This window comes from Panthera pardus, unplaced genomic scaffold (assembly GCF_024362965.1).
Source record: "Panthera pardus isolate Hobbes unplaced genomic scaffold, ASM2436296v1 HiC_scaffold_11, whole genome shotgun sequence".
In the NCBI taxonomy this organism is placed as follows: domain Eukaryota; kingdom Metazoa; phylum Chordata; class Mammalia; order Carnivora; family Felidae; genus Panthera; species Panthera pardus.
The window spans coordinates 59,697,731-59,724,736 of record NW_026526666.1 but is presented as its reverse complement, the minus strand read 5'-3'; the positions used below and the strand labels follow the sequence as shown (position 1 = coordinate 59,724,736).

The 27,006-nt window shown below is 45.0% G+C and overlaps 1 protein-coding gene across 18 annotated transcripts in view; it reads right to left on the bottom strand.

Annotated features, from left to right (window-relative positions):
- Window positions 1-27,006, bottom strand: part of DAB1 (DAB adaptor protein 1) — a 1,127,727-nt gene that overhangs the window by 962,895 nt on the left and 137,826 nt on the right. Inside the window, exon 1 of one of the 18 annotated variants that reach the window (XM_053894774.1) lies at window positions 23,742-23,756. The exons of the other annotated variants lie outside the window; for them this stretch is intronic. The gene's annotated coding sequence lies outside the window, so the exon portion shown is untranslated. Of the gene's footprint in view, window positions 1-23,741; window positions 23,757-27,006 lie in introns of those variants that run through there. 18 annotated transcript variants of the gene reach the window in all.

Here is a 27,006-nt window from a genome sequence, read left to right as displayed (position 1 = left end):
GAACAGTATGTGCAAAGGCCCTGAGTCAAGAGAGAGCATGGCTCATTTGAGGGCCTAAAAACAGTTCAGTCCAGAACAGAAACCAATGGGGCTAGAGATGCGTGGTCCAGATCCAGCAGGCTGTTGTGAGCCTGAGAGAATTTAAGCCTCCATTTGGAAGGCATGGAGTCATTGGCAGATATTAAATGGGAGAGTGACATTACTGTATTGTTTTAAAATCTGTCTGGCTACATAGTAAGACGTGGGTTCAGTTATGGTGTGGAAAACAGAGTGGAGGCTACAGCAGGAATAACGGTGAAATATAACGGAGTTTTGGATGTGACATGTATAGTGTGATAGAAGAGGATTAGTCTAAGCAATATTTAGGGAAATATGAGAGAGAATTAACCAGATTGCTTTATCTTCATGCTTTATCACTGCATGGCATGTGGCTGATAGGTTTTGCCTGGTGTTCTGCTGTTCCTTAATAGCCACAGTCCCCTCAGCAAATATGTGCTGATGCTCTCCTACCTGCCACATATTGACCTAGGTGCTGGAGACACCATGGAAAACAGAAACAGATCAAAAACTCCAGGCCTCCAGGAACTGGAGACTTCCGTATTCTCTTGGAAATAAGATAAGGATAACGTATGTAAGCAGCGGCCCTATGACAGGTATCAACGATGGGAACCCAATTTCTGTATTTGCCCTCAAATAACACTATGACATCACTCTGTAAGCTCCACCAATAAATACTGCTGTTCCAAACTAAAGTCCGAGACCCTCCTAATGTCCACTATACACAAGGTCACACTGATAAGCCCTCGGTTTGGATCTTACCTCCCATCATCTCACCCACGCCATGGGCCCGCACTGTTACCTGTTCCCTATTTACACTTGTATGTAATTCTGAAGAGAGGAAAGAGAGGGAAGAAGTTAGGCAAGGAAAAATAAAGTTGGGCCTGGAAGTCTAGACTTTCTTCTTGCCAAACACGAGCTCCACACCAGCATGGCGCTTGTCCCGTCTACACAAATATACAGGTGTGCACTATCATCCGTGTTTTCCAGATGAAGACAGTAACGCCTACAAAGTTTCCAGTGTTTGGACCCTGGCTCAGTCACGTATCAACTACAAGTCTCTTAACACTGAATCTCCTCTCACATCATATATAAAATCGGGATCAAAGTGTCAATCTTACCAGGGTTTTGGGGGTTTATTTGGTAGATCAAAAAACATGCTGTATGTAAAGAGCTTGGTGCCCAGGATAATTATCCACACATTTTATTTGCCTTTGCTCCTCTATCCCCCTACCAAGAGAGGTAAGAGAGCAACTCCAGTATCTATGATCTGTAAGCTCCAGTATCACAATGTAATCTATGAATATACATATTCATAACCCAGAGATTCCACTATGCAAAGTGTTGTCTCCACTGCCCCACCCTTTTTCATCTCATGCCACTCATTCTGGGTCCAGGCTTCTTGCCTCAGCTCCATCAGTCTTCTTGGATTCCATGTTTCCCCTAGCAGATATCATGGGGACACCAGCTTGTCTATTTACAGGCACAGACCACCACATTAATGAGAAGTATTTACACACTGTGGGCTGAGAAACCCACGAGTCCTGACTGCAGTGAAGGAAGGGCCGCCTGCGATGCCGCTGGTTACTGCTAGACATAAAACCCATTATCAGCTCATTGGCCATTCACACATAAAACTGCTTGGGCCCGCAAAGATATTTCCCCACCGAGGGGATACGTTTCCTAAGAACCATGGACGACAGTAAAAAGCACATTTATTTCCTATAACCTACGGAAAGTCTTTACCGCATAGAGGATAAATAACGGGCCTCTGTGAATTACTGGTCTGCAATCCCACCGAGGAGGTTGGGGGCATGGAACATAGCGGGGAGAAACTGCTGTTTTAAAAAAACAGGTCCTGGACGTGAAGCTAAGGAAGAAGATGAGTTTCTGTATAAAAGACATGATAACCCGCTGTCAAGCAATGGTCCAGCACAGGCACCGTCTCGAGGGCATGGGCAGTCTTTCTGCTCCACGGCAGGAGGCCCGAAGCAAAATTATTAAGCAATGAAAACATTATCTTGCCTAATACTTATGTTCAAAACAACATCATAACCCATCTTTTTTATAGGTCCCTTAAAATCATCTGGGAGGTAAACAGAATGGGGACTGTTATCCCCATTTTACAGATGGGAAACTGTGTGAATGGGAGATGCCCAGCAGAATGTGTCCCTGTGTCCTATAGGAGACAGACCTTTAAAGGCTGTGGGCTGCAGATCTGGTCCCTGTTACCTCTCACCTCATTGCAGTCGGTGCCCACTGTGCTGCACCCTTGCTGTGGTATGCTCTGGCCTCAGTGCCTTCGCACTTGTCCTTCTTTCCACCTAGAACCCTCATCTCTCCGATATCAGAATGGCTTCCTCCCTCAGCCCCAATCAGATCTTTGTTCAAATATCACCTTCTCAATGACCCTTCCTGCCACTGTGTTTCAACTGGAAACCTCACCCCAAGCACCCCTCATCTCTCTTCTTTGCTCTGTGTTTGTCCCTAGCACTGATCATGTTCACATCAGAGACCCATCAGAATGTAACCCCTATGAGGGTAGAGAGCCTCGCTTGCTTTGTTCACCACTATCAGCTAGACCAGTGATGGGCATGGACTGGATACTCACACATACATGTTGGACGGGTCCGTGTACAAATGAATGGATCAGTGCTGTACTTTGTGATGGTGGCTGGCCACAGACCTTCAAGAGCGGCCCCACTGCAACAGATTGCTGCTTCGCACCGTTCACAATGACAGCAAGAACAGTGGACATTTACTGTTCATTACAAATGCCATGTACTATGCTAAGCACTTTAGTTGTGTTGATGTCTATCAGCATCTCAATGGCTGCATGAGGCCGAACTCATGTGAGGTTTGCATACGCCCACAGTCACAAAGCTAGCTGGATGTGGAGTAAACTAGTTATTTGAAAGCAAGTCTGTCTCAGCCCTGATTCCATGCTCATTCTTAATGTTAGGTTGTATTGCCTTTCTCATCACAATCTAACTTGACTGCTTTCTGCCTCCTTGGCTCTGCTGTTCATGGATGTCCTCGGGCAAGGTGTGGTCGGCCTGCCTCTCTACCCTAGCCTTCTCCACTTGGCTCAATGCCCCATGTGGCTGACACACGTGGACTACACGAAGGGGCTGTCTTGTCCTCTGGCTTCTAGCTGGGGTAGGCCAATGAGGTCTCAACAGAAGACCAGAGGGAAGAAATCAAATCAGGGTATCCATTCAGGCTCCCTCCCTCTGCAGTCACCGTGGACTGGCTACCTCCCTCAACCCAAGGTCACAGCTCTATTCAACATGGCCCCTTCACACAACGCTTTGGTTCTGGGATCTAATACCTGCTCCCGCTGCTACATCTTTTAGACTCATGGGTGTGCCCTGCTCTATCTCTTGTGGTTTCCCTAAGCCCTGCTCGGTAAACAGTCCCTTCATTAAACCCTTCTTGAATTATCCTCATCCAAGTATGTCCTCTCTTTCCTACTGGGACCCTGACTGATGGCACACTGTGTGAACCCTCAGCTCTGATTTTCCTCTGTGGCCTCACTCAACCTGATAATCTTTCCTTCAAAGGGGGTCTGCATTTTATATGTGTGAAACGCTTACCATAGTCCTTTGTACGCTGTAAGTGCTCATAAATGTTGGTTTCTTAATATTTATTATTAATCCCTTCATATGAAGGTTTCTTCCCTTCAATTCACTTCCTCTTCCCTTGGCCACCCCCACCGTACTGGGTTGAATACTGTTTCCTTAAATTCATTTCTATTTGGAACCTCCAAATGTGATCTTATTTGGAAATCAGGTCCTTGCAAATGTAATTAGTTAAGTTAAATGGGGTCACACCAGATTAGGGAGGGCCCTGATCCAATGGTGGGTGTCCTTATAAGAAGAACAAACTGAGACACACAGAGAGGGAAGACGGCCATGGGAAGACCGAGGCAAACGCTGGAGCGTGCTAGCTGCCAAGGAATGCCAGGCTTACAGGCAACTTCCAGAAGCTAGGAAGAAGCAAAGGACGATTCTTCCCTGAAACGCTCAGAGAAAGTTGTCCCCTGCCCACACCTTGGTTTCGGACTTCCAACCTCAAGAACTGTGAGAAGACACATTTCTATTTTTTTTAAGCCTCTCTGTTGGTGTTATTTTGTTTTAATGTTTATTTACTTATTTTGAGAGGGAGTGTGTGAGCCAGGTGGGGGGGGGAGAGAGAGAGAGAGAGAGAGAGAGAGAGAGAGAGAATCCCAAGCAGGCTCCATGCTGTTAGTGCAGAGCCCAACGCAGGGCTCGATCTCATGAACCAAACCGTGAGATCATGACCTGAACTAAAATCAAGAGTCGGCCGCTCAACTGACCCAGCCACCCGGGCACCCCTATTGGTGGTATTTTGTTACAGCGGCTCCTAGGAAGCAAACACGTCCACATCAGAGCTGGACTGACATTGAGTTCTCATCATGGACAAGCTCTTACCTCCAGGTCCTTGCACACACTGCTTATTGCCTCTGCTTAGAGGCATCCTCTCCCCTGCTCGCCAGGTGACTCCCCCCTCCTGCTTGTTTCTTTCCTCCATCATGCAGCTTCATCTGTGAAGGTCCTCCCTGACCCTCCAAGTCTAGTAGAGGGAAACCAGATATCTGAGTTGCAAAACACCCTGAATTTTTGCCGTCACGGCACCTATCACAACACACAACAGTTATGTGACTGGCTGTTCATACCCTGCAAGGCCTGTGAGGACAAAATGACCCAGTCTCTTGTTCTCAGTTGTATTCAATGGTCCCCAGTGCATATTACAGCTGACTAATGCTCACTGAGCGCTCACCACCTGCTCAGCACTGTTTTAAGTGCTTTACTGCATGAACTCCTTTATTCCTCCTTGCTACCCTATTGAGGTAGGTACTATTAATTTTCCCATTTTACAGTTGGCCACAATGGAAAGCACAGGCTGAGACAGCCAGTGGCCCATCTGCATTATTTTTGGCATTCTTCCAGGTGTACTTTGTAATTCCACCGGCATATCTCACCGTATGATTTTGGTTTCCAAGTGCAAATCCATCTTTGCCTTAAACTCATTTATGCCACCCGCTCCCACTATATCACCCATGCTCAACTGTTACATGGTACAATAACTCTCCGCTGGCCTCCAGAAAGTTTTCCCAGTAATCAAGGAGGCGCAATTGATTCAAAGTGTTAATATTTGCTCACCGCTGAGACCATTTGGGGGCCTCATCATTCATAGCAACGCCACCCGCTGGAGCTCCAGGGGCACAGGACTCTTGAGGGCTGCTGTACCGGGCAGTGATGAGAGTCACGCTTCTTGGATATGCAGCATCTCATCATGTGAAGATGTGTACCCCCCTTCTCTAACCTGGGCTTTCTGGCATGCACACGAGAAGTGATTTAAAGGAACATAAGTGGAAATTGGATACCTGTGGAAGCCACTGAATCCTGGAGTTCGTGATTTCTCATTCATTTATTCAGCTGCCACGTATTGAATATAGACTATGTGTCAGGCACTCCACTAGATGCTAGGAACACGACACAAAACAATAGGAAGAAATCATCTTATCCATCTTCCTGCATGCAGATAGGACCACACCTGCTGTCTGATGGTCATCCGCTCTCTCTCAGTTCCTCAAGACAGCTGGGCTGACTCACGGAGAAAAGTGAGGCATGGACCAAGGCTGTTTGCAGTGAAGGTCTCAACCGCACCTGCTCACTCCAAACGCAGCCTGGCCCATCCAGCCTCCCTCATTCCATCCCGCCTCTCAGCACCCACTGCTGTTTCAGGACCCACCTCTTGCTTGTCTGGGCTATTTGCCACAGGGATGCTGGAGCCAGGCCTGGGTTGAATGTAGCTCTGCTGTATTCTGGCCACATTGCCACCAGGAAGCCACTGAAACCCCAGGTGCCTTGGCACCTGGGTGGCTTAGTTGTTTAAGAGTCTCTTGACTCATGGTCATGATCTCACGGTGGGTGAGATCAAGTCCTGCACGGAGCTCTGTGCTGACAGTGCAGAGACTTGCTTGGGATTCTCTCTTTCCCCCTCTCTCTGCCCCTTCCCTACTCATCTGTGTGTGTACACTCTCTTTCTCTATCAAAATAAATGAAAATTTTAAAAAAGAAAGAACATGACAATAATAACTTCAGAGGGTTGTTGATACAGTTGAATGAGTTAACAGGCAAAGTGTTTAAACAGTTCCTGATACACAGTAATCACTTAATAGACATTAACTAATTCTGTTACGAATGCTGTAACTGCTTGGTTGATGCTTAGATATCCACAGGAGTGTGCCCCTATAAATCTGCTTTCAGTCATACATGTATCCATTTATTTGTTTAACAAATATTTATCAGCCAGGTACGGGGCTCTGTGTTAGGAATTATGGGAGGCAAATAAGACACAATCCCTGCTTTTAAGGTGCACACTGTCTGATGGGCAGACAAGCAAGGAAGAATTGGTAGCCCGACATACAAAACAGATTATAAATGGTCAAAATGTCGATCACCTCAATCCTCCCGATAACCTAATGAAATAGGCACTCATTGCTCTCATGGCCATTTCACAGATGAGGAAATGGAGTCAGAACAGGTGAAACCGTCTTCCCAAGGTTACACAGCTGGGAAGTGGCAGAGAATGGATCCAAACCCAGGACGTCCTGCCCCAGAACTGTGCGCACAATCCCTGTGTTGTGCTGCCTTCACAACACTGACACTGTGATAGGACACTGGGTTTTGATGTATGTGCAGGATTTCTCATGCTGCGCAGGGCAGGATATACCAAGCCTGGGGAAAGACCAGCCCAGCATAGCAGTGGGAAAAGCACATGTTCAGGGCAAGTGGGTTAGTTAGGGATGCCAGACACCAGACTCCCGTGCTGGAGGAAAGTGGCAATGAGATGAGGACGGGTAGGGAAGGGCTAAGAGTAAGGCTGAGCCCAGGCTAAGGGATCTGGACTTCTCCTTGTAGCCAGTGAGGACTCACCTGCTAAAAGACATGGCTAGATCTGGGATTTGGGCAGAAAAACAAAGTTCAAACTGTCTCCCACGGGATGCTGAGTTCCCGTTCCATCCCCTGCTGGCCCTGTGCTAAGGAGCACATGGAGAAAGAGGCAGGCTTGCACCCCCCGCTTCTCTGCATTATGGTCTGTGCAGATTCATATAGACAGACCAGCTTTAATCTAGGTTTCCTGCTCCTTGCTATAGAACCTTGGAAAACCCGCTTCACCTTCCCAAGCCCGTTTCTCCCCCAGGGCAGGGAGAGAGTGGTTAGAGCCGCCTTGCAGAGAAGGCAGGTGGGAGGACAATGTGACAAAATGCAGGTGCTCCAGCAGACAGTTTCTTCAGAGTCCTTCCCTTGATGCCCTTTCCACCCTCTGGGGAGCCTGCGGGGTGGGGTGGGCTGCCCCAGTACCCACTAAGTTCTAGACTGCCAACAGGAAAGCCTGCCTCTGGTTTTATAAGCGTGTGCCCAAGTCCTGGGGTAAACTGCCAACTCTCAGCTGTCTCGGCCAGGAGCCACAGGCTGTTAGACAAAAGGTGACATTAGCCTAAGCAGCTTCTCCCTGACTACCTTTGCTCAGCACCCCCTCCTACTATGACATCACATTCCTATGTGGGGCATCTGGTTCCTCAGCAGGGGGATGCCACATTCTAACCGCGGAGGCCACTGTTTGGGGAAGCCAGCCAAGCCAGGGGCTGCCTGCCTCCCTGTTGCTTCCTGTAGTGCTGCCAGCAAGAAGGAAGAGGAGGAAAGGGCCCTTGATCCTCGGCAACTCCATCCCATTCCTTGGGCAAGTCAGAGGACCGGTAGTGTCTGTGCAAAGGGGATGCTCAGGGTCTGAAATGAACTCCAGAACATCTCCACTGGCCCCATTCCTTCACATGCAGGGGGATGGCATTCCAGGGTATGGAGGGTGTGTGCGGTGACAAGTCTGCGGGTTTTGGAATGCAGCAGACCTGAATTTGAGCACTAGCTTTGCAACTTTATGCAAGCTGCTTAGCCTCTCTGTGTTAGTGTCCTAGGGGTGCGTGACAAAACTAGGCGGCTTAAACACATCATTTATCATCTCACCAGTTTTAGAGGCTCCGAGTCCCCAGTCAAGGTGTTGGAAGGCTGGTTCCTCTGGCGGGCTATGAAGGTGTATCTGTTCTGGGTTTGTCGCCTTGCTTCTGGTGGTTTGCAGGCAATCTTCTGCGCTCCTTGGCAGGTGGAAGCACTGCCCTCACCTCTGCCTTCATCTTCCTACGGCAGTCTCTGTGTGCATGTCTCCAACTTTCCCCTTTTATAAGGTTACCAGTCATAGTGGAATAGGGCCCAGCCTAATAACCTCATCTTAACGAACTACATCTGCAATGACCCGTTCCCAAATAAGGTCACATCCTGAGGTACACTCGAGGTTAGAACTTCAATACATGAACTCGAAGGGGCAGGGGACAATCGTGCCCATAACTTTTCTCTGCAGCTGTTTCTTCTTACTGCAATGAGGATAATAAAGTCTGCCGCATAGGGCTGGGTGACAGTTAAATGAGCTAGGGAATGTACGTACCTGACAAAAAGCAGTCAGTAATCGGTAAATGTGATTTCCTTTCCCCAAAATGGGGAGAGAAATCTCTTCCATGTACCTAATCTGCTACCCATAAATTAACCAGACTTAGTATCCTAGCATGCCCCTCGTAGGAATTTAAAGACCATTTAATCTAACTTCCATTTCAAACAGTAAGGAAACTGAGGCCAACAAAAGTAAAATCGTTTTTGCTGATTTAATGAGTAGCCTTGGGCTCGAACCAATTTTTCTCGTTAGAATAAGAAGCTGTCTCATCCAGAGAAAAACTCACTATATTAAAATACCCTATATATAGGTCCTCACTTCCCTACAATAACACGAAAAGTGCATCTCGTGTAGTGTAAGTTGTCTTTCTCAAACCTCCCTCACAGCCATCATCTTGCTTGAGCTTTGCTACAACACAACAAAATAAACCAGGGAAGAAGAACTTGCTCCCGTAGAAAAGAAAAGGAATCTGAGATGGCTGCAGTGCTTGTCCAAGGTCACAGGCCTACTCAATGATAACATAAGGATCAGAACTCAAGTCTTACTCATGCTTTTCCAGGGCTTTCTCCTCTACTGCATGGTTTTTCTTGGGCTCCCCATCACTTTCAGATGGGAGGCTCCTACACAAGGTTCAGCGAGGGCTTCTGCCTCCAGCATTCCGGCAGCCTTTGGTTGGTCTCCCAGTCTCAAAGATGTTCCACACAGCTATTCCAGATCCCCCTTGAAACACCCATCTTTCGTCATGTTATTCTGCCACTCAACCACATCCAAAGACACAAAGCTAACACGTGGGAAAAATATACCAAGGTCCCCAGATTCTGCTCCTTAGGCAGGGTGGAAATACTCACTTTGGCACTGAGAATCCCAATCCTGAAGCTGGGCCAAGTGGGAAATATGACAGAGGGCCTGCCTGGGCACCCAGGTGGCTTTCTGCTTTGAGAAAGTCTCCCAGCCCTTATAACCCCAAGATGGTAGAAATCATCTTATATTCACTCTCCCATGGCCAGACCCAAAGAACCTACATGAGAATTTGAGTAAGCCATTTGCAAGAAATTTCAAGAAAGTACACTAAAGGAAATAACTAAGTGCATGTGGGGATTGATGAGGCATGGACCTAAGAAGTCAAGAGAAGGCCAGAATCCAAGCTCTTAGCCTATGAGCTAATAATCCTGATTTACTGACCAACAGATTGGTTCATTCATTCATGCAGTAAGTCCCAAGTGAGGGACTATCCTATGATAGGTTTGTGCTCAACACTGTCTGGAAGTTAGAAAGATAACACGATCCCCACTCTGAGGGCACTCTATAGACCAGAAGAACCATAATATAAAGTCCAATGTAAAGCACACCCCTGGCCCATGGTATCTTTTATTAAGTGTCCATATAGGAACTAGAGAATGTGAAGTCTAGACTTTTGTCAAGGCTATTACAAGCTAGAGATCTCAGCCAAGTAACTGGGCATCTCAGAGCCCCTAGTTCCCATCTGTAAAATGGGTATGTTCTATATTCATAACAAAAACCGTAAGAGCTCGCTACGTGGCTGCTATGCTTTCACTGCATTATCTCATTTAGTCCACAATTTAATCCTGTAAAGTAGGTCCTAAGCTATTATATTTCACATTGGGAAAGTGACCCATGAAAAGCCCAAGAAAGTTGCCATTTATTTCCATAGCTACTGAGAGGAAGACACAGATTTGAGCTCTGTAGCCTGAGCTCTTAACATCTTTAATAAAACCTTCTTCCCAGTGATGCAGTGAGGAATAAATGAAATTGCATATATGAAAGCATTTTTTTAAAAAATCATAAAGTATTACATATATATGAGGGGGGTTGTTATTTCTCCCCTCTTTGGGCATGAATAGACTTCCAATAAGCCAAGGAAATTCTGTTTCAAATCCTACCCTCCCTTTATTCTTCAACTGTTGCAGTAAAATGAGGGTCTGGGGATTTGGGGAAATAGTCAGGAGCCAAGGAACCAGCTATAGAGATATGAGATGGGAGAGAAAGAACCACGGGGCCTCATTGTGCACACAGTTTGCAAGCTGATATGCAGACTATTTTCTGGGACCAATTACTCTCATCTTAATTAATGAACACACAACCCACAATCTGTCTGAGAAATGAGAGGAAATATGGCACGTGCTTAGAGGTTGCGGTGTGCCAGCCCCCAGATCTGGAAGCACCTTCCTCAAACTGCTGGACTGAGAGTCGCCATGGAGACCGCATTTGAGCAACTGGGCTGGACAGAAAGCTTGTTCAAACCACCTCTATGAAATGCATGTGTGAAGTGTTTGCTGCGTGGCTGGCACTGGCCTAGGCAGTGTGGAGCTCTCAGAGTAAAGGCAGACCACCGTCCGCCCTACAGGTCAGGGCAGAAAGGATTGTTCGTCCACTTCCCTGCCTTTATTTTGTGCCTCCAGTGTGCTCAGCACAGTGCCTGGCACTGCGGGTGACTCTGAGGCTGAGGCTGAGGCCACACTCTTGCTCTCTGGTCACTTAGCGAAGACAGTGACTGATGCCAACAGATAAATGTATTGAGTGCATGCTCCGAGCTGGGCACTGTGCTACCTAAGCAATGTGCATATATTATCTCACTGAATCCTCACTGAGGCCTCCTGAATGAACTGACTCTTGATTGCTAGGGTTTGTTGAGCACTTACACTGTGCTCTGCATGCTGTAGGCCCAGCACTGGTAGATGCCAGCATTTAAAAACTTAGGCAGGATCCCTGGCTGATGAGTGTCAAAGCCAGGACTTGAATCCAGGCAGTTGAGCCTCAGAGGCTGAGTGAACATAACCATTACATTATAAGATATTCATTCACCGGATATTTTTTGAGTGTCTTCAAGGCAGACAAGAAGCTTCTATTTTAGTAAAGGGAGCCGGGATAAGGGGAAACAAGCAATAAACACCTCCAGTTCATGAGAGACTCTGATTCATGCTATCAGGAAACTGTAGAGGGTGCGTTGGTACAAAAGGAGACGGGGGTAGGGGGCAACGTGGTCTTCTTCCAGCTCTGAGAAACGATGGGCTGAGTCACAAGTTAGTGGACTCTCCCTGAGGCCAGCTCTGGGACACAATACTGTGCAGGATGTCTGACAGACAGGTGGTGCTCTTGGGGTCCACACCCATAGAGGAGGGACAGGAAGTAGGGGTCGGCAGAGGGAGACGCCAAGCTGCAGTCCAACCCTAAGGAAGGTGCTGGCCAATCCCGAGGGGACTCCCAGAGCTGGAGCGGCCATGCGGAGCTGTCCATGTGGGACTCTGGGTGGGTGCTGCCTGGGGAGGGGCGGACCTTGGACAAGGCTGCTCTCTGAAGCTGAGTCAATCCCAGAAGGCCCAACACGCAGGAGCTGTCTGCCCACTGTAGTCCTAGCAGCCGGCCCAAAAGACCCCTCCCTGCAAGGGGACCTGGGTGGGACTTCACAGGGTCCCCCTCAAGGGGTAAAAGAGGGACCTTTCTGAGGCTAAATCATAAATACAATGGAATAGAGAAAAGGATGAAGGAGGCCAAATCAACCCAAGCAAAAGGAGTGCTCTTCTTGTAGGGGAGAAAAGGCCGTTCCCCCAAACCATAAATAGATAACAGGGAGACGCTGTGGGAAGGAAAAGGAAGCACATACAACTCCAGTTTGGGTTGGGAAGATAGATTAACTTGTTAGACTTAAAACTCTCATGAGCTTTTGTTGGGTTGTGTTATAACCATCTTATGAATTTAATTAATCACGACTGCTTTCAATCAACAGTGTGTGAGGCCATTAAAAAATAGTAATATTTACAAAAGAGCATTTGGTATGTGCCAGGCCCTGTTCTATGTGCTTTGTATATACTCGTTCACATAATCTCACAATAACTATGTTAAGTAGATATTATTTTACAAATAAGGAAACTAAGGCATAGGGAGATTGAGTAACTTGACCAAGGTTGCATAACTAATAAGAGGTACAGCCAGACTTCAAACTCAGGCATCTGGGCTTCTGGGTGGTACTCGTGACCATTAGACTATTCTACTGCTCTGGGAGGGATCACTGGCTTTATTAACTGATGCACAGAATCCAGCTCATGGTGAGGGTCCTGCTCATCAGATGCCAGTAGGGATTATAATCACAGATTTCTCACCTATCCATTTCACCCCTGAAATCAGAGTGATCTTTTCACATGGTGAGAGTCCTGCTCATCAGATGCCAGTAGGCATTGTAATCACAGATTTCTCACCTATCCATTTCACCCCTGAAACCAGAGTGATCTTTTCAAAACCAAATTAAATATTCCCCATTTCAAAGGCCAAACTTCCCATTGGGTGCTCATGTTCTGTAGGGCCTGGGCCTGTCTCTCCCGCCTTGCCCCACCGTACAGGTTCTGTGTATCCCAACACCACCTCAGGGCCTTTGCCCATGCTGTTCCCACGGCCTGGAGAGTTCTTCCTCTTCTCTGTTCCCCCTTGGACTAGTTAATTCCTTCTCATCGCCTTTGCCCATGCTGTTCCCACAGCCTGGAGAGTTCTTCCTCTTCTCTGTTCCCCCTCGGACTAGTTAATTCCTTCTCATCGCACAATCTTGGATCTCCTTGTTACTTTCTCTCTCATTACACATTTTGCTTTTCCTCCAGAGCACTGCATATAATTTTAATCCTTCATTTGAGTGATTAACATCACAGTGTAAACTAAATAACCAATTGTGTAATTAGTTGTTTAATGCCTTTTTTTCCCATGGCAATGTAATGCTATCGGGAGAGGAACTCGGTCTTGTCTGTTACTGTACCTCCCAGTGCCTAGCACAGTGTCTTCCAGAGCGAAGGGGCTCATCTGACATGGGATGCAAGCGTGAATGAAGGAGCTTCCCCGATACAGCGATAGAGGGAGGTCAAAGTAATTACCGGCTTCTGATAGCTCTGGCTCCTCTCCTGTAAACAATGAGATCTCCTTGCCTAGTTCTTGTGAGGATAAGAGCTAATGGATATAAAACCCCTAGCTGAGTCCAGCAATTAGCAGCCCACCAGTAATTGGTATCTATAATAGTACTATTTATATTTTTATTAGTAACATTACCAAAAGGGGGGAGGGGTGTTATGGAAGAGGGATTAGGAGTTCACACTCTGCAGCCCACACTTGAGAACCAGATTCCGGCCATGCCATTTCCTAGTTGGGCTGAACCTCAACTATCCCACCTGTAAAACTAGGGTGAGAAGAGACTTACGCTTATGGGCTGTGGTGAGGATTAAAAACTAAATAAATAAAACATGTAGGGCATAGTCTTGCCTATCATAAGCTTTATCTCCACAAATGGCGTGGGTTATTATCACAAACAATAATACAGCAAAAGCATTTAAAGATGGGCTTAGTATGCACAAATGGTAAGTCAAGACCACGATTCTCAAACATTGGAAGTAGGAACACCTAGAAGAGAAACAAAGTTTCCACTGGAATACCAAAGGGCAGAACTATCATCAAGGAGCTAAAATCCAGGGCAGGCTGGTGTGGGCCCCACCGATGAGATGCTGGAGAAAATAGCAAGTGTCTCATCTCTGGGAGTGTGCACGCACCTAGAGGCTAGAGGGCCACCTGCCAAAGGTGAAGTAGAAAAAATTGGGTGGGAGGTTGTGGTACAAGCCCTCATCTGAGTATCCTGTGTCTGTAATATTCTGAAATAATAAGATTCTCTAAACTTTCAAATTCCATGCAGGAGTGTTTTCTTTCTTTAATTCAGCTACGTTTAGAAAAATAGGGGATGGGGCACCTGGGTGACTCAGTTGGTTAAGAGTCTGACTCTTGGTTTCAGCTCAGGTCATGATCTCAGGGTTTCATGAGATGGAACCCCGTGTCTGGCTCTGTTGCTGATCCTGCTTGGGATTCTCTCTCTCTCCCTCTCTCTGCCCCTCCCCCACTCACGCTGTTTCTGTCTCTCCCAAAAATAAACTTAAAAAAGGAAAAGAAAAAAAAAACTGGGACATATTCATGCACCATTTTTCTGGAACACAGGAAAGCTTCAAAAGATGTCTGCACAGATTTTCTGAACATTCTAGAACCTCAAAGGAACACTGCAGGTTAAACCCCTATAAATCTCTGACTCTCTTGGGTTCAGTGTTGTTCCAAACTGTATCGTGTGAGAATGAGTGGGAATAAAGTAAAACAAAGGCACATCCAATATGTTTATTACTGTCACCTCTGCTTAGTTTGACACGTAAGACAATGGTCTCCTTGGGCTTCACAGTTGGCCTTGGCCCTGTCCCTGAAGGGCTTGATGTGGGCAGTCCATCCCTGAGGCATCAGAAGAACACACACAGACATGCTGAAGAAGGTGATTCTGGCAGGAGATGGCAGGAGAAAGCTGAGCATGTTATATGACCCACCTGCCATATAATCTACTCCCTTACATGCACCTCACTGCACAATACATAATGCACTTCCTCATCTCATGTAGACTCAGATAATCCCATAATTTTCCTTTTTCATTCACTCATTAACTTATCTGACCTGTATTTATTGAGCGCTTACTGTTTCCATCTATTGCACTCTTACGGTACAGCAGGTCCTATACCAAGTGCCCATCAAACTCACCCTCTTAACTTCATATTTGAGGAAACAGATGTAGAGATTGACTTGCCCATAGCCTCCAACTGGGGCACTGTCCTCTAGGCACACTTTGACTCACTGTCCTGATTTAATAAAGATAAATGATTGTATCCATCATTATCAGCACGAATAACAACAATAGTAAGGATTGTTAGTACTTGACAATTTACCGGGAACACGTACATAACCCATCGTATGAAGTGTGAGGGTAATTATTCCTGCTTTACAAATAAAGATACTAAGACTCAGGCAGTATAATTAACAAGTTCATCTAGTTCATCCAGACAGGAAGTGGAAAGCAAGTCGGCTCTGAGAATACCACTCTGTGCCCCTTCATGCCTTTCAGCATAGGACACTTAATATTTAGTGTCTCCATTTTCAAATTATCTCTTCTGTAATGCATTCATTATTTAATTGGATCTTTCCAAGAACACACTGAGATAGGGAGCCTCGTCCTCATTTCAGAGCTGAGGACACTGAGGCTCAGAAAGGTGAGGTTACTTATACTAGATACACAGCAGCCAGGACTGACACCCACATCTTTGATTCTGACACGGTGCTTTTCTCTTTGACCCCCCACTGACAAATACCCTCCTAAAAGGCCTCTTGTGGAGGCAAGGCAGGCTGCTGGGGTTGCCTGTAGAGTCTACACCCCAGGAATTTCCTTTTCCTTCTTCCAGCCATCGCAGGCAGAGGCCCAGGGTTCCTGGGGAAGTGGCACGGAAGAAGCACATGGTTTGCTCAGTACTAGGCCAGGCGCTTAGGAACTGAATCATCAGGGAGCTGACACAATTTCAAGTGCTCGCTGCCCTAATTATTTGATGATCTGTCATCACAGAAATGGAATGCAGGGGCGGGGGGGCAGTGTTCAGCTTGGGTCCCCGGAGAGGAAAGGCAGGTAGAAATGCTTCAGGCTCAGTTTACAGGGGAGAAATCTCCACTGAAGTTTATGATCAATTCCAAATGTTGGTTCTCAAAAAAGGCAGGAAGGAAATGGCATTCATTGAGCACCTACTATGTGTCAGACATTGCTGAAAATACGACACGTATTACATGGACTAACTCGTTTGATTCTCACTATGACTCTGTGAGAGAGGGATTATGCAATTTGTAGTTGAGAGAACTAAGGATCGTGGCGGGGAACAGCCAGAGAGTGAGGTCAAGGCCAAGTCAAGAAGCTTAGACTCACTCTTGCAGAAATCACCATAGTTTTATCCAGGAGAGTGATATGGTCGGAACTGTATTCTAGAAAAATCACTCTCTCTTGCTGTGAACTGAACGTATTTGAGAAAGCAAAGACTAGAAGCAATGGAGTTTTAAAAGCAAGTATTCAAGATAGCATGAGGGCTGGGTGTGCCTGGGGGGCTCAGTCAGGTAAGCGTCCTACTGTTGATTTTAGCTCAGGTCATGATCTCATGGTTCATGAGAGCAAGCCCCAAGTCGGGCTCTGCGCTGACAGCTCAAACCTTGCTTGAGGTTCTCTCTCTCCCTCTCTCTCTGGCCCTCTCCCACTTACTCAGCCCATGCACAGACACACACGTTCTCTTTCTCTCAAAATAAAGAAACTTAAAAAAAAATGACAAGGGCCTGTTACTAGGATACACAAATGAGGAGTGGCTGGATTTATGCATCATCAGGATGCTGAATCCACATCTCTAGAAGAAAAACTGGAGGCCAGGGTGTAGGGAAGAGGTGGGAAGGAAAGAAAGCTCACGAATGGCACCCAGGCCTGTGCAACCAAAAGAATGGTGTTGCCCCTCAAGGACATAAGAATGCAGGCTTCAGGCACAGGCCTGAACACTCAACACTTGTTGAGACTGTGAGATGGCCAAGTGGAAATATCTAGCTTGCAATGGAAATCAGGGCCTGGAGGTCCAGAAAGAGACTGGACAGTGGAAAATTCACCAGCATAAAGTTGATATTTGCAGTCAAGGGCATGGAAACAATTGCCATATGAGGGGTACAATGAGATGTGTGAAGGGGGAGTAGAACAGAACACCAAGGACACCAAGAACAAGAGCTCCCCCAAAAGGCTTAGTGAGGAGTGTCCAGTAGGACAGGAAGTAATGAAGAGAAACTGCATTTGCTTATAAAAGACTTAGTCTTCTTGTGTAAGGTATTCATTAAGAAATGAGTGTGGCTGCTTGGGGTGCCTAGGTGGCTCAATCGGTTAAGTATCCAACTTTGGCTCAGGTCATGATCTCATGGCTTGCGGGTTCAAGCCCCATGTCAGGCTCTGTGCTGACAGCTCAGAACCTGGAGCCTGCTTCAGATTCTGTGTCTCCCTCTCTCTCTGTCCTTCCCCAGCTCATTCTCCTTCTCCTTCTCCTTCTCCTTCTCCTTCTCATTCTCATTCTCATTCTCATTCTCATTCTTATTCTCATTCTCATTCTCATTCTCTCTCTCTCTCTCCTTCTCTTTCTCTCTCTCAAAAAATAAATAAATGTTTAAAGAACATTTTTTTAACAAGGGTGGCTATTTATCCATATTAAGAAAGCGTTATCTCTGATGTGACCTGTGTTATCCTGGGAAAACACACAGTACAATGGAGTCCATGTAAGAAATGACTCAGAACTCTGTCTAGATCAAAGGAGAAAGCAGGAAGATTGCAGAGTCCCAGCAGCTGACCAGGTAATAGAAGAGTGAGCAAGAGTGGTGGCTGAGACCTCCCCCCATGAGTGTGTGCTGAGAAAAACACAGTGCTACTGCTCTTTGACATGGCGTTGATGCCTGACACACAGGTGGTGATGCCAACCAAACATGGAAGTAGTCATATCTGAGCCTAAAGAAGGAATCCATGGAGAATAATGCTCACAGTTCTACAAGGCTTGAGATTCACAATGCTCCTATGACCTTTCCAGCAAAGTAACTGAGATAGATTCCTTCTCACTGCCCTATCTTTCAAAAGTAGAAATGATTGAGAAATTTGTGGAAACTCACAGAACTGTAGGATCTCAGAATGGGAAGGGACCTGATATGTTTTTTTTTCCTAATTGTTACTTGATGAATTAAGTTGCTAGTCAATTCATTCACTCCACAAATATCTATTGAGCACTTTTTATTTGTAAGCACTGTTCCAGAGATGGGGGACACAACAAAGAACAAAACAGACTATGACTCCTGCCCTCATGAAGCTGATATTCTAGAGGGAAACATGTAACACTAAAAAGGCAAGTAAATAAAATATAGTCTATCAGATGATAAAGAGCTCACTAGAGGAAAATAAGGCAGGATGAGCATAGTGAGTGCTGGAGGGTTGCAATTTTAACTAGATTAATCATCACAAATTATTTTTATGGTTGTCTCAAGGGAATGGCCTTCCCTCACTACATTTGTTTTCACACCTATGAGTTAATTTGGGCCTTATAAAAAGGTGAGAAGGGCAAATGTCACCATCATTGTCAGAACTAATTTATCAAAGATTTGTTTCTGGGCAGCCATGATACTGATTGGTTCACAAACACTGTCTCATTTTATTGTCACACTAATATGAATATAGTTACTATTAGTATCCTATTTTAAAGATTAAAGGAAAAAACCCACAGAAGTAAAAAGAAGAGACAAACAAAAAAAAACCAAACAAACAAACCTTCTTCCCACAGTCCTGAGCTTGAAGTGCAACGCTGCCGTCTATATAATGGTAGGCTAGTTGCTTAACTTCCCCAAAACTCAGTTGCCTTATGTGTGAAATGGGAGTGACAAGATCCAGCTCACAGAGTTGGTATAAGAATTAAAAGACATTCGCACATGACAAGGTAGGAGTCAAATCAGATACATCTGATTCCCAAGCACAAAAATTTAAGCACACATTATCCTGACTCACTTTTTGAGCTGAGGAAATTGCTAAGCAGTGGTGATTATAGTAATGGTAAAATTACAACACTGATATGATCATGTAAAATAACCATGACTCAGCAGTCCAGACTGCCAATTTAGAAAAGAACAATTACATTCTTCATAGTACTTAAACCTTGAATTTCTGCCAGTGTTAAAACCAAAAGGAAAGCGAGACTGTATTCTATGTAACATCAAATTTCCCCAGGTTTGCCATTCACTTCCCAGATTTGGTTTCTCCCAAACAGATACGTATGGATGCCAATACATGCATGCAGCCCTGGACAGGATAACAATCATCAACTCTCTTACAATGCCTGATGGTGGAGCGTAACCCAAGTCCTTTATACATAATAATTAACTTAATCTTCCCCAACAGTCTTAATGAGGTAGTCACTATTATCATTATACAGAAACTCAAGTCCAGAGAGATCAAGTAGGTTACCCATCACATGGTCACAGAGTGGTAGAATGCCATGTGATTCCAGGCATTTCAATGTCAGAGTCTATACTCTTGACCTTATGCTATGCTCCATCATTTGCATTACTCAAATCACCACTGGTCTGTCTTCACAAGTGTGATGCTTTCTGTCTGGAATGTCTCTTTCCTCTCTCACCTTTCTACATTCTCACCTGATTAGATCTAACTTTCCCCTCAAGACTCAGCTCAGCAACATCTCTGCTGAAAAGCCCTAACTAACCCCACCCACCTCCAATCTCAATGGGTATCCTTTCCTCCTCTCTGGGCTCATGTACCTTGTGCTTATCTCTATCATAACACTTCAAGAGATGCTCACAGTGTCCTGTATTTGTCCTTCCCACCTACTAGATGTGACTTTCTTTAAACCTAAGACTGTTATCTGGTAGAATACATGGAGAACAGTAGATCCTCCATAAATATTTGTTCAGTATATGGGTTAAGTGTCGACTGTGATAGCTATATTGGTGGTTACAGTCCCAGCACATACTTTCCTGTGCTTTTTCTCACATACTTGAAAGTTCCAACCAGGGAATTTCAACCAAGGAAGTTCAGGTATGGTTTGGGATGGAGATAGGGACCTGACCAGCCTAAGGCAACTTCTCTCTGTGACTTGTTCAGGAGGGTACACATAATCCAGGCTTAAGGCATTTAGTGCAACCCACTACACTAGCCAGAATAATCCAGAGTGGGTAACTGACTTACAAAGGTACAATCAGAGGACGCTTGGAAGTTAGTTCAGAAGTTGAATGAATTGAAATGTTACTCTGCTCTCCAAGGGAGGCCGGAGGCATGTAGCCCATGCTGACATTGTCAGCTATTGGAGACCTCAAAGTGATGAAAGTGGCTCCATCAAAGATAGATCAAAGACACAGAGGGATGATGTCTTCATGATATTAATCAGTCACAGGTTCAAACCAATTTTGAGTTCTCCCATAACTGTGGACTTCTCAAATGCATAAATCCCAATTTTATTTAATTTATTAAACAAATGCATTTTAAATATTTTTCTGTCCACCTGGTTTCATTTGTTGGCAATAGAAGGAAGGGTACAGCATTAAGGAATGACATGGGCAATAGCAAAGGTGAGGAAGTACAAAACATCATGGGAGACGCTATTGAATTGTACCTGAACTTAACTGGGTGGTCGCTGGGCACTCTTTGGAAAGAACTACTTTCAGACCTATGTCTTAGAAATATAACTCTATCTCACTAGGTTTCCACTACTATTCTATACCTACATCTCTTTGTGTTTAGTTTTATAGCTTATTATTAATAAGGAAAAATAATAATATACCAAGATTTCCACTAATACATAAAAAAATGCATCTCTGAAGTTAAGTGGAAATGATATTCTCAGGGAAGATTCTAGGGAAAATAATGTTTCTGAGAAACAGATGGTATCTCAGAGCCTCAAGTCTGTTGGCTTATAACACCAAGGCAACGAACTTTATGCCAACAATTAAACTAGTCTTCCCAGTAAAATGGCAAACCCCTCAATCACATGGCTCCTGATGATACTGCCAGTATAAAGTGTTTAGATTCCCTAGAGGAAAATAAGAAGAAAACTACAGCACCACTAACAAGAGAAGATTATAGGGTAAGGAGATAAGAGAAGACAAATAACATCTTCTCAACAGCTAGTCAGGGCCACATAATATTCTAGGTGCCTGTCATTCATCAGCTTACTCTGTCCCTAAAGATCAGGGATGCAGGCTCCAGCTTGCATGACCTGAGAGTCCACTACATCATGTGTGATTTTAAAGTTTCAAAAACGAAATCATGAAAGTGCGAGGTAAATACTCCCACTCTCCACCACCCAGCTCAAATACCACATCTTTCATCCAGTTTCCATAACTCTACCCCTACTTTGGTTTGCTTCTTCTCTGGCGTCTGAAAGCACTGACAGCTTATCCTAGACAATTTAACATCCAGCCACCTAGGGACCTGAGGATTTCTTTTCCTATCATTTCTATTACTTAAGACAGTTTGCTCATTTGCTTTTTTAAGAAAAAGGTAGATTGAGAAGAATACAGGGTGTGGTAGTTATCAGACTATCTTCAGAAATAGTCTGGGTAGCCCTTATTACCACATGGTAAAGTTGTATTTCTCCACTCCTTTAAAGGTGAGTGGGGTCATGTGACTTGTTTGGCCAATGAAATTGTGAGCGGAAGAAATCTGTATTACTTGCAAGAAGTTTTAGAGCCAGTGCACATTGGCCACATTTACTTCCCTACGTGGAAACATGTACATTTACATGGAAACATGTCAAGATAAAGACTGTATCTGTGATTGATACACAGACTGTATCTGTGATTGATGGTAAGAAAGAGTTCCCCAATGAACATGTGGGTTAGCATACAGAATAAGCAAAACCCTTGTAGTATTAAAACAGTGAAACTTGGGGATGTTTGTTACTGCAGCATAAATCACCTTATCCTGACTGTTTCAGATGGGTTGGTTACAAAGACACAGAAGTGTCCTCTGGATTCCAAGGTTAGAAATGCAGCTGGGATTCAAAAAGACACTAGAACTGGGGCCTATAAAGCTTCCCAGCTGTGTCTCATTCTGTGTGTGCTTTCTCTTCCTCCCTCCATCTCTGACTGCCTCTCTCTGTCTCTTTGTGTTTCTCTTCCTGTTTCCCTAGTTCCTGGGTGGGAAGAAGGGGAAGATGTTTGTCCTAAACCTTTTGAGCATATTTGTTACAATTTCCTGTTTCTCCTGTCTCTCCCTTTCTCTCATTCTCTCTCTCATTCTCTCTCTCTCTCTCTCTCTCTCTCTCTCTCTCACACACACACACACACACACACACACACGCATTCATCATTACTTGGTTGTATTTCCAAATTAACAGGGAAGGGACTCTGATCAGCTTCACTTAAGATCAGGGGCCCACCCCTAGTCCAGTCAAACATGGTCAGTGCTGACAGAAAGAAAAAAAAAGAGCTATCCATGGGGTAGGCATTTAAGGTGGCTTAGTATGAGTTTGGTATATAATAATAGTAGCTAATACTGAGACAAAGACTTCTTTGTGGGGGTGATGCTTCGAAGAGCTTCATGTCAATTAACACTCAGAAGCCTTAGAACAACTCTATGAGTTAGGTACTAGTATGACAAGCCCTATTTTATAGACCAAAAAAAAAAAAAAAAAAAAGGAAAATAGACACACAGAGGTAGGGTAATGTGCTCAAGGTCACAGCTGATAAGCAGATTGGATATGTGAGCCTAGGCAGTCTCACATAGGAATCCTTGCACTTGACCTCAAAGCCATGTTGCCTTTTATAATGTAATTCGCATCTGCTGTAAACACTTTGTCTCTCCAAGCAGAGCAGAAATCCATGATAAAAATTCTCCACACCTATAAAAGTGCTTTAATAAAGGAAGGGACCAGCAGTATTAAGTACTGTGGTAGATGCATCCACATTAAAGGACTACTGTCATTGAATGGTAGGGGATGTCCCTCGAGAAGTTAAATTACTTGCCCAAGATTTTATAATTAGTAAATGACAGCCATGACTCAGACCCAAGTCTTCTGATTCCAAATCTAGTACTCTTTCGGAAATACCAGGGTATTTCTCCCAGTGTCAAGAATCATGAATAAATCCTATTCCCCTCCTACTCAGTGCCTTCAAATGACAGCATTGCTGCTGGCTCTGAAGGCGGTGACAGAAGTCCTTTTCTCACAGTGGCACTAGGGAAGCTCTGAGGCCAAACTCCAGACCTTTCCTAGCTACACTATCTTAGCACCAGGCTTTTGTAGAACCATCTGTATTCCATGCCAAAGAAGAAGAATCCCTGAGCCCTGGAATTCAGAGCTGGCAGGGACCTGAGATCTCACCACGCTAGGGGTTCCAGGCTAGGCTCCCATCCCAGCAGGAAACTGGAACTGGAACCAGGAACTTGGCAGCAGTTCAGGTGGTCAGAATGAACACATATGGAGAAGTCAGATGGGGAAGATGCAACCCGAGGCTGTTCGTGGTCGGGTGAGCCATGAGATTTCTTCCTGGGCTACCTTTTCTCTGGGTGACTGCATATCTGACTTTTCCAGACCCTTTTTCTGAGGACAGAGCTCTTAATATTCCATCAGACTCTGCTGTTATTGGCTCAGGTTCTGAGAAGACAGAGTCTCGAGGAGCAATGATTGTTGCTGAAATCTGGTAGGGCTGGGGACCAACCTTACACACCTTACACACACCCTTTCTCTACAGGAAATAATAGTACTGATAACAATAGCAACAATGATGATTATTACCATCTGTGAATCACTTACCATGGGTTAATCAGGAGCACACTCATCTGTCGATCCAAAACATATTTAGAGAGAAGACTAAGGCTGAATGATTTGTCCGAGATCACACAGCAAGTAAGCCAAAAACCAGGATTTGAATTCACATTTGTCTGATTCCCCCAAGATTTTCTCTGCACAGTGTCGTCATCCTGGTGGACAGGTGATCCTCAGCAACCCAGGGAATGGCCCTGAAATTGACCAAATGGGCTCATTACTCCCTAGATGAGGAGGAAAAAGAAGGAAAAGGGGAAGTCGGGAAAATAACGAGAATGAAGAAGCTATAGACAGCAATGGATAGGAGGAGAGAAATAGCAGAAGGGGGAGGAAGGCCAAGAGAACACAGCTGCATTGACAATCTTATGTAATTCTAGAGGAGAGAAAGGTGCAGAAGGATTATAGTCTGGGTAATTGTTCTTCTGACCTTAGCTCCCCAAAGATCAATGGGAGTGCCAGCAATCTAAATGACTAAGTACTTCTGCTATTCCTCAAAGCCAGATTCTTTTCCAGAAGAAAAAGGGGAAGGAAAGATCAGCAGATTCCAAAGGCTGGGGACCAAATCCCCCTCCTGCTGCTTCTGAGCCTGGGAATCCACATTCTGCCTCTTGGTGTTGAGGGAGTGCCTCCGTTCTCAGAGGGCCAGGTGTAGGGAGTTGGCAATTTTATTGTTCCTGGAGTTCAGAAGCAAGCAGCACTGGGCTCCAAGCACCGCTATGCTCCAGGGTCTGAGAGTTCAAACACAGAAGACTCCGTTTTTTTCTCTTTGATTCACTTTGTCTTTCTGTGGCACCTTTCTTGGAGATCAGCAATTTACAACTATCTGTGACATACGTGCCATCCTCAGGGAAGGGGAGAGGAGGGCCAGGAAAGGTAAGCAGAGCCCAAGTGACAGGGATACCCCTTCTGCCACATGCCTTCCAGCATGGGGTGCTCCTCATATCAGGGTTCAGGCTCCCACCACACCTCATCTGCCACATTCAGGCTTTGGAGAGACACAACACGCAGAAGGCTTCTACTGCTTTTCTATCTTAAGTGCCTTAGAAAACTACTGGCCTGAGTGTTTAAATCTTTCTCTGTTCTGGGGTCTGGGGTTGAAGAGCTCCTTGACTAATTAGCTCACTGACCTAGGAGAAGTTACTTAGCATCACTATACCTCAGTTTTCATTAACTATAAAAGTGAAGATAATCAACATATATACCTTATAGTGTCCATGGGAGGATCAAATAGGTTAATATACACGTAAAGTGATTAGAGCAGAGCCTGGCAATCTGTAGATATGCAGTGCAAATTCCCAAGAAGAGGTTAAAGGGTTCTCTTACCTTGTTCTTTCCCTTGAGCCTAACCTAAGATGCCAGCTCTCTGCAACAGTGGCTCTGGATGAAACAGAACAGAGGGGAAGGGGGAAGCATCACCAGAAAAAGAATAGGAAAGAAGAAAAGAAAGGAAGGAACAATACCCGTCAGTATCAACGACAAGCCAGACATATGCTTGAGGCTTCCACATGTGCTGCTGTTATTTTTAATATTAATAAATATAATGATGGTAACATTGTTGTAGTGAACACAGTGCTGGCATGCTTTGTGCAGGGCAAATCCTGTTGGTATGAAATGCACAAGCTCACTTAGTCCTGACAATAATAAGAAAACACAGGTTTCTATTCATTATCCCCATTGTACAGATGAGGGAATCAGGTTCAGGGAAGTGAGGAGACCTGCTTTTTGGAAGTGGAATTCAAAGCCAATGCTGTGACCTCATCTATGCACCACTGAAGCTGTGAGGGAGTTAGGAGTCTAGGCCTTCTGGGGAAGAGGCTGATGAGAATAAGTCCCAGGTCCCAGGAGGGAGAACAAGATAGCTTGTTCAGGAACAGACGCTCCTTTCATTTCCACCATCAGAAGAGGTGACCAGGCAGGGTATTAAATCTCATCAAGGTCTCCAGAAAGAGACAAAATTCAGAGAAGTCAATGGCTTGACCAAAGTCACAAGCCGACATGGGAAGGACGCCCTCTGAGATGCCCTGATAGGACACTGCACTTCTGGTCTCATGGCCCTACTATCAGTGCAGGCTTCCCCTTAACATCACCTCCTCATAGAGCCCGAGGCAGCCTGCCCGAGCTGAAACACACTCTCCATCACACTCTCCCCACCTACTGCACCATATTTTTCTTCATGATGTTCATCGTTACCACTTAATGCTACATCACATCCTTACCTATTGTATTATCTGCCCTGCCTACATCATGTAAAGGTAAACTTCATGAGGCCAGGGATGTTTGTCTCTTTTGCTCGCTGCTATATTCACAGGAAATTAAAGCAGTGCTTGGCTTGTGATCAGCACTCAATATTGTTGGATGAATGATGAGCTAATTATTAATTAATTAATCACGCCATGTTATAATTGTCTTGGCACTCTTCAAATCTCCACTATTTATAATCTCAGTGAGATAAGGGATTGGATTACTAGTGTTTCCTCAGTGTTTAGTACTATGCCTGATATATAGTAGGTGCTCAATAATTGTTCTAAAATGAATGAATGAATAAATCGATGGGGCAGAACTGAATCGTTAGCTCTTACCCTAGTCTTTGTTTCTCCTCCCTGGGTACTGGGAAGTTAACTGGAGAGGATAAAGTTGGAGGCAGCCATGTATAAATGTGGCTTAGCCAATGGAAAGGGGAGGGAGATGTGTCCACGGGCAGGCATCTGAGAAATATAGCCTGTTACGGTGCACCTAAACCCCAACCACTGCCCACACTTCCATGACTTAGAAAAGACCCCGAAAGCATCTCCAGTGACTTTGACATCCTGGAACTGAAGGACTCTAGGACACAGGTGGTGCTCTCGTCTTTTTAATAAAACTTTACGACTCAATCAAGATTCTGAGTTATTATTTCTTTTAAATACACAAAGGGTCTGTGGCTTCAGAGGGTGTGAAAACTCTTCGTCATATCTTGACAGAATATTTCTCCATCCAAGGGAGGAAAAACAAGCCCAGCAAGGTAAGCACCCGGAATAACAGATGTGTTTTTCCAAGATTATGCCCAAGGGAGAGAAAATAAAGGCTTGCTGGATGCAGATGTCCCAAAAGCAGCAAGTTTATCCTGTAACCTTGCCAAGGCAATTCCTGCTGTTCTCAATGTTAATGCCAGAGTAACAGAAAGAAGAAGAATATTCAAAGAGTAAATCAACTTGAAGCTCCAAGGCAAACAAGAACAGAAATGGGAGGGCCTTCCAGGTTTAAGTCAATCATG